This window comes from Bicyclus anynana, chromosome 27, assembly GCF_947172395.1.
Source record: "Bicyclus anynana chromosome 27, ilBicAnyn1.1, whole genome shotgun sequence".
In the NCBI taxonomy this organism is placed as follows: domain Eukaryota; kingdom Metazoa; phylum Arthropoda; class Insecta; order Lepidoptera; family Nymphalidae; genus Bicyclus; species Bicyclus anynana.
This window is the reverse complement of record NC_069109.1, coordinates 5015007-5023064: the sequence shown is the minus strand read 5'-3', so window position 1 is coordinate 5023064 and position 8058 is coordinate 5015007.

Sequence of the window (8058 nt, the reverse complement as noted above, 5' to 3'; positions counted from 1 at the left end):
ATTTTTATTTATTAATCATAACTTCATTAACTTTTTTAATTTAATTATAGCTCATTCGCATTTTTTTTTTATTTCTCCGTATGAATAAAAAAGTTGTTGAAATGTTTCCTATGTTGCAGACTAGATGGCAGCACTAATAACAAATTATTTTAAATTAAAGTTCAGAATAAATCTATGAAATTAAAACGATATTACGTTCACTTTGGGCCTTGACATTTTGAAATGTCTACCATTAGTCCAAATAAAACGCAATTTAAATAAAATTATCATCTCATAGTTCCTTTTAATACACTTTACCGTTAGTAGGTACGTTACGTACTGTGATTTATTATTCAAACCAAGTCAGTTTTGCATTCTTCCGGCCATCGCTTCCGGACAAACAAAAACTTTAAAAATTACGTAATTGAAAACTGTCTGAATCAACCACAGAACATAGAACGCAAAAGCTAACGCTTTAGCAATAGAAATACCAAGGAGGCGAGACTCCAATCAAACGCTAATTTGTTTTTATTTTTATTTTTTTTTAAAGAATATTTGCCGTATATATTTTTTTTATAATATGACCAATATTCCCATTCCTCTCCAAATAGTCGGGAAAGACTGTTCTAGGAGTGGGTACGACATTAGACCAACGGGGCAGCACCTTGGGACCCCAACGTAAAACGGCTCTTCGAACTATGTTGGCACTTCAGCTTCGCGACTCACTGAGCTATGTCAGTGACTTTGGTTCGTCTGCGGATCTCCTCGTTTCTGATTCGATCACAACAAACTCCAAGCATCACTCACTTCATCGAGCGCTGGACATTATTAAATACCAGTGTTACCAACTCTCCAAAATATTTATCCCTAAAGTTTGTGTCAAAAACCCCTAAAATCGCCTTAATTATTGAGTTGTCCCCCTAAAAATATAAATTCATAATAAATTAGAAATAATATGCTGAAATAATATGTTTCAAAAGTCTATATTTAATACAGACAAAATATTACGTCTTTATCTGAAGATTCAGATTTTTTGAAATCATACATGTTGACAATGAATAAAGGAGATCATTCACGCTCCATACATTTTTGGGCTCTTTTTGAAAGTGCCGGCCAACAAAAAAAAAATGGCATAAATCGTTAGAGCTAGCCATTGGGAGTAATAGCTAATATGGCATGAAAATTGTAGTAGGGCTCTGAACCAAGTTATACAGGTTCGAAGATTCGTTATTTCCATACATTTTGTTGATTTTCAAAAGTGCCCGCCAAGAAAAAAATCTGGTACGTATCGTTAGAACTGCCTATTTGGAGCAATAGTTAGTACGGCGCAAATGATGTAGGAGTGCTCTGAACCAAGTTATACAGGTTCGATTACTCGTCACTTCTATACATTTTACTGAGTTTTGTAAGTGCCAACCAACAAAATAAATGATACGTATCGTTATAACTAGCTGTTTGCAGCAATAGTTACTATCGCATAAACATTGTAATGTAGCTCTGTGTCAAGTTATACAGTTTCGATGATTCGTTAAATCCATACATGTTATTGATTTTTTAAAGTGCCGTTTTACAAAAATATGGTACTTATCGTTAGAACTGCACATTTGGAGCAATATTTACTATGACACATTGAGTTTTGTGCTCACCAACAATATTAATGAAACAAATCGTTATAACTGGTCATTTGTGGCAATAGTTATTAGAACACGAATATTGTAGAATTGCTCTGAACCAAGTTATACAGTTTTGATGGCTCGTTATATCATTTTATTGATTTATAAGTTGCCTTCCAATAAAATTCTTATAGGTATTATTCTAACTGGTCATTTAGAACAATATTTAGTTGGTTAGTATAGCAGACACTTTGTAGAAATGCTGTGAGACAAGTTATTATTATTATTATTATTATTATTTATACATTTTACCGATTTGAGCAATATAATTAGTAGGTAGGATTGACAGAAACATTGTAAGATTGCTCTGATCCAAGTTATTTGTGTTCGACGATTCGTCACTTTGTTTTTGTTGATATCTGTATAGGAAAAACAAAATAATAATGATGAATACACTGCAGGAACTAAGAATATGAAATAAATGTCATCATAGTGTTGCTGTGTCATCATTATTTGTTTTACCAATTACCATTACTTGAAAGAACTTAACAAAAATGTTTTTATTTCACTCTACCCAAAATCCACAATAACATAACAATTTTTAAATGCATTTGCACAATAACGTGGAATTGCATGTAGCACAAAAAACGAGCATCATTAATTCTATATTTTATTATTGTTTTATGTTTTCCAACTGTCGGACAACAACATCTCGGAAATCAATGTATGGAAGTTACGAATCATGAAACTTATTTAACTTTGACAGAAATCGGATTGTTCTGAACCGTGTGCAACGTCCTACTATCTATTGCTCCTAATGTCTAGTTTTAACGATATATGTTTTTGGTGAACGGTATTTTATAAAATCCATAAAATATATGGATTTGATGAATCATCAAAATAGTATATCTTGATTCGGAGCTATACTACAACGTTTATGCCATTATATCTGAAAATTGCTAGAGACGATACGTATCATTAATTTTGTTTGTGGGCACTTTCAAAATTCAATAAAATACATAGAAGTGTTGAGACATCGAACCTGTATAACTTGGTTCAAAATAATCCTGCATCATTATTGCAATACTAAATATTGCTCCAAATGTACAGTTCTAACGATAAGTACCATATTTTTGTAAAACGGCACTTAAAATATTCAATAAGATATATGGATTTGACGAACCATCGAAACTGTATAACTTGACACAGAGCTACATTACAATGTTTATGCTATAGTAACTATTGCTGCAAATGGCTAGTTATAACGATACGTATCATTTATTTTGTTGGTGGGTACTTACAAAACTCAGTAAAATGTATAGAAGTGACGAGTCATCGAACCTGTATAACTTGGTTCAGAGCACTCCTACAACATTTGTGCCATACCAACTATTGTTCTAAATGGGTAGTTCTAATGATACGTACCAGTTTTTTTTCTTGGCAGGCACTTTTGAAAATCGACAAAATGTATGGAAATAACGAATCTTCGAACCTGTATAACTTGGTTCAGAGCCCTACTACAATTTTCATGCCATATTAGCTATAACTCCAAATGGCTAGTTCTAACGATTCGTGCCATTTTTTTTCGTTGGCCGGCACTTTTAAAAAGGGCCCAAAATGAATCCTTTAACATTTTTTTTAATTGGATGAAAATTGCCGCCAGTTGCCTCAGAGTGGTTGTAGAATAACGTAATATCGTTATAAGTCGCTAGGTCAAGAAAGAAATATTAAAATTATCATCAATTTAAAAATATTAAAGAGTTAATAAATCCTTGAAAATAGCCCTAAAAATTTCAGACCCCTAAAAAATCCCATTTCACTTATTTTCCCCCTAAATCTGGGGGGAAAACCCCAAAGTTGGGAACCCTGTTAATTACACTTTCGATCAAATCATCAAATATTCTCTCGAGAGAATCCTCGGCGCCCAATCTAGTATATTTGACATTATGTTCTTCCCCACTGTTCCCCCTCCCCCTCCACTACTTATAAACAGCTCAACCGATTTTTATCAAACATGTCTAAGAACACTTGCACATATATCACCTTTAATACAAAAAAAAAAAACTAAATTGAAATCACTTCATCTGTTCGTTAGCTATGGTGCCACAGACAGACAGACACGTCAAACTTTTAACACCCCTCTTTTTGCTTTTTGGTTAAAAAAGGTTGTTTGTCTTAAGCTATGGGGTTTTTGGTAGATGGGTAGGTAGGTAGGGGATTAGGTAGGCACGGTAGCGAATTAAGTATGGAGTTTTAACCATGGTGGCATTATAAAGTTCAAGGAATCACTCGACCAACAAGGCAGTTAATAAAGCCCTTCATCATCAACCCATATTCGGCTCACTGTTGAACACGAGTCTCTTCTCAGAATGGGAGGGGTAAGTCCAACACGCTGGCCCAATGCGGACTGGCAGATTTCACACACGTAAAGAAATATGAAAATTCTCAGGTATGCAGGTTTCCTCACGATGTTTTTCCTACACCGTTTGAAACACGTGATATTTAATTTCGTAAAATAAAGAATTCATATCCACTGGGCTATCACGACTCTTAATAAAGCCTATAAGATGAAAATAATTACCATATTGTTTTGATATGTATTTTTGAACAAAGTGATTGTAACTAAAAATCGATTCCGTGTGATCTAAGGTCATTTACTTTCAAAACACGCCTTCCGAGGTCGGCCGGACCTTTTCCTTGTCAATGCACTTGCCATAGACTATAAATACAGATGGTGTAAGTCTACCATTGAGGATGACTTACCTACAACAGGGTTTTTTTAATTTAATCAATCATAAGTTAGCTCGTTGTTAGTTACATGATTTATTCTTTTACCCATGGAGACCCTTGGGCTCGTTTCTTCGAATTATTTAACTGCAGCTAGATGTCTCAACTGGTAACTCATTTTAAAGAGAAGGGGTGGCTCATTTTTTGCGAAAAGGATCAGCCCGTATTCTTGCCACAATTTTCATATATTATTATAACTCCTAGCTGACGCCGCGCGATTTTACCCGCATGGTTCTTGTTCCCGCAGGGATACGGGGATAAAATAAATAGCCTATAGCCTTCCTCGATAAATGGTCTATCTAGCACTGAAAGAATTATCAAATCAGACCAGTAGCTCCTGAGATTAGCGCGTTCAATTAATCAAACGAACAAACAAACAAACTCTGCAGCTTTATAATATTAGTATAGATTAGCTGTTAGTTTAGCTAGTTAGCTTAAGTGCTTTGTCATAATGCGTTATTTCTCAATAAAAATTAAGCTTGCCCTTTACTGCGATCTTACCTGATGTTAAGTGACAATACAGTCTAAGAAGCAAGCTTACTTAGCAGAGGTACAAGTTTATTATCTACATACCTTCTACGTATACCTCTGATAGTTTTTACGCGGCATCGAACCGGAACGCTATGGACTATAGTAGCCCTTTACTGCGATCTTACTTGATGTTAGGTGATTACGACAATACAGTCTAAGATGGAAGCAAGTTTACTTAGCAGAGGTACAAGTTTATTATCTACATAACTTATACTTATACCTCTAACAATTTTTACGCGGCATCGTACCGGAACGCTACATTAGGAAGGTATGCCGCGTGTAGGTAGGTTATTGTGGATTGTCGCTTCTGCAATAATATACTTTGACACATTCAAATTCAGGAATGTTATTTTATCTAAACATAACTGTATGTAATAGGTGATTTAACTCTTGTCTGCTTTCAGCTTTGTGACTAAGTAACTTGTAACTTGGGTTTTTTATTATCATCAATACATATCCATACTAATATTATAAATGCGAATGTATGTATGTTTGTCTGTCACCTTTTCACGGCTAAACCACTGAACCTATCGAGATGAATTTTGATATAGCCACAGAAAACATATGTACAAGTTAATCTTTCGACTGTGGATCCGAATGTCAAAAAAAGCGATAAACGGGATCTTGGAGCCTGAGAAAAAGGCAAAGGTAAAAGGTACCGTACAGGACCGTACCATGTCCCATGTCTTCAAATCTCACTCTGTTCGCAACTCGATAAGAATTAAATAAAAAGATTAACGCATTCCACAGACAAGAACGCTGAATTTCATTCTAATTTAAAGATTTTTATTATTTTTTCAAAACAATCAGCGCCTTACCTAATTTTTTTTTAATTCTTGTCTGTTACGAGTACTAGCCTACTATAAAACGGAGGAGGTTTTATTTGCACCGCCTTCATACTGATCAGCAGGTAGAACATATTATCATGTTATTTTTCGCTTTTCAGTTTAATGGGTACGTTTTTAGGTTTTGAAGTCGGTTGTATTTTTTTATTATTTTTTTTATTATTTTTCCATTTTTAGAGTAAAATTTCATCTCAAACGAATACATCAGACCCCTAATGACAGTCACAACCCATCTTGGTACAAAATTCTCAGCAATACAAATTAATCAAGCCCAAGCACAAGGTAGCTACCGTAAACCGTTAAGGAGTTCCCTTAATTGACCTTGGTCTTCATCATCAGACCCCTAATAACAGACACAACTCATATAGGTAGAAAGTTCTCAGCAATACGAATTAACCAAGGCCAAACACAAGACAGTTACTGTAAACTGTTAAGGAGTTCCCTTAATTGTCCTTGGTCTTTATCACTAAACCTTTAAATGACAGTCACAACCTATTTATTTGGAAAGACCTCATTAATATAAATTAATCAAGCCCAAACACAAGGTAACTGCTGTAAATCCCCGATGAGTTCCCTCGTCTGTTTTATGGCTCCATCATCAGATCGACTTTAAACCTTCATGAAATTGTAGTGCTTAAAAGTACTAAATGGAAAAGTTTACCAACACACTAGACACCTATATAATTTTCGAAAGTTCCCCTCAATTTTTCTAGGATCCCATCATCAGATCTTGACATGATGGCAATGGGACCAAATAGGGACTATACCGTTTCAAACAAAAAAAGAATTTTTGAAATCGGTCCAGGCGTCTTTGAGTAATCGGTGTACATACATAAAAAAAAAAAATATATACCGACCGAATTGAGAACCTCCCCCTTTTTGAAGTCGGTTAAAAATTTCGCTAGCAATATTTGTAGACCTCTGAAACGGCTTGACCTTCGACACCTCTATGTATCTAAGGCACCTAAGGGCTCGACTTATTTATTATTTTTTCTTTGTATCTATGGTAGGTATCAGAAAAAGTCTTAATATATTTTCAAAATATTTATTACTTAAGGGTTTTTAACCGACTTCAAAAAGGAGGAGGTTCTCAATTCGGCCGGTATTTTTTTTTTATGTATGTACACCGATTACTCAAAGACGCCTGGACGGATTTCAAAAATTCTTTTTTTGTTTGAAACGGTATAGTCCCCTTTTTTCTTTATTGTAAGTTGTAATTGTTATTATTTGATATTTTTTTTAATGATATTTTCTGTAAAATTATTAGTATTTCGGCGTTCATCATAGAATTTCAAATCGGTAGCCCAGTATCCTGGGGTGAGCACTGGACTATTCTAGGGTGGGCCCGGCCCACCCGGCCTACCCGCTATAAACGCCTATGCGTGTTAGTAACATCTTCTAATATTACAAAATCTTTGATTACAACACTATTAACTTTGACGATGTTTGTCCTAATTTCTCATACCAGTGTAAGTGCTATTAAAGCATGGATAATGAAAATAATAAGCATTAAACAATATCTTACAATTACATTGAACAAGTCTATATCGATTTATTACTAGATAACGGTACGAGTATTATGTACATATTTTTTTATAGTTTTATTTATTGTGGTTAATTTAGAAATGGAAAGAATAATACATTTATACTACTTAAAACTAATCTATACGAATATTATAAAGCAGAAGAGTTTGTTTGAACGTGCTAATGAATTACTAATCCGATTATAAAAATTCTTTCAGTGTTAGATAGCCCATTTATCGAGGAAGGCTATAGGCTAATTATTATCCCCGTATTCCCACGGGAAACCGCGCGGCGTCAGCTAGTCTTTTATACTTATAATAAATCTGTATTCTGTAGAGAGGTCAATTCTGTACATGAAATATATTTCCAAAATAACTATCAGCGGGTGATTAGTGATTGATACTGATGTCAAAAATGCAATCAGTAAAGTATTTGTCTGTCTGTATGTATTTTCGTTGTGTAAACAAAAACTACTAGACGGATTTTAACGAAACTTGGTACAATTATTCTTTACACTCCTGGGCAGGTTATAGTATACTTTTCATCACGCTACGATTAATAGGAGCAGAGCAGTGAAATGTTGGGAAAACGGGAGAAGATACTCCGTTTTTACAACGATACCTGAACCGATTTGAAAAATTCTTTCACCGTTGGGAAACTGTTTTTGTGTTTTTCAAAATATTTTTTTTTAAATACTTTCAGTCTTTACTTTTTTTTAAAATACTTTCAGTCTTTACTGGTTAAAGTCGGGTCTTATTGAAATAAACGCCAAATTCCGC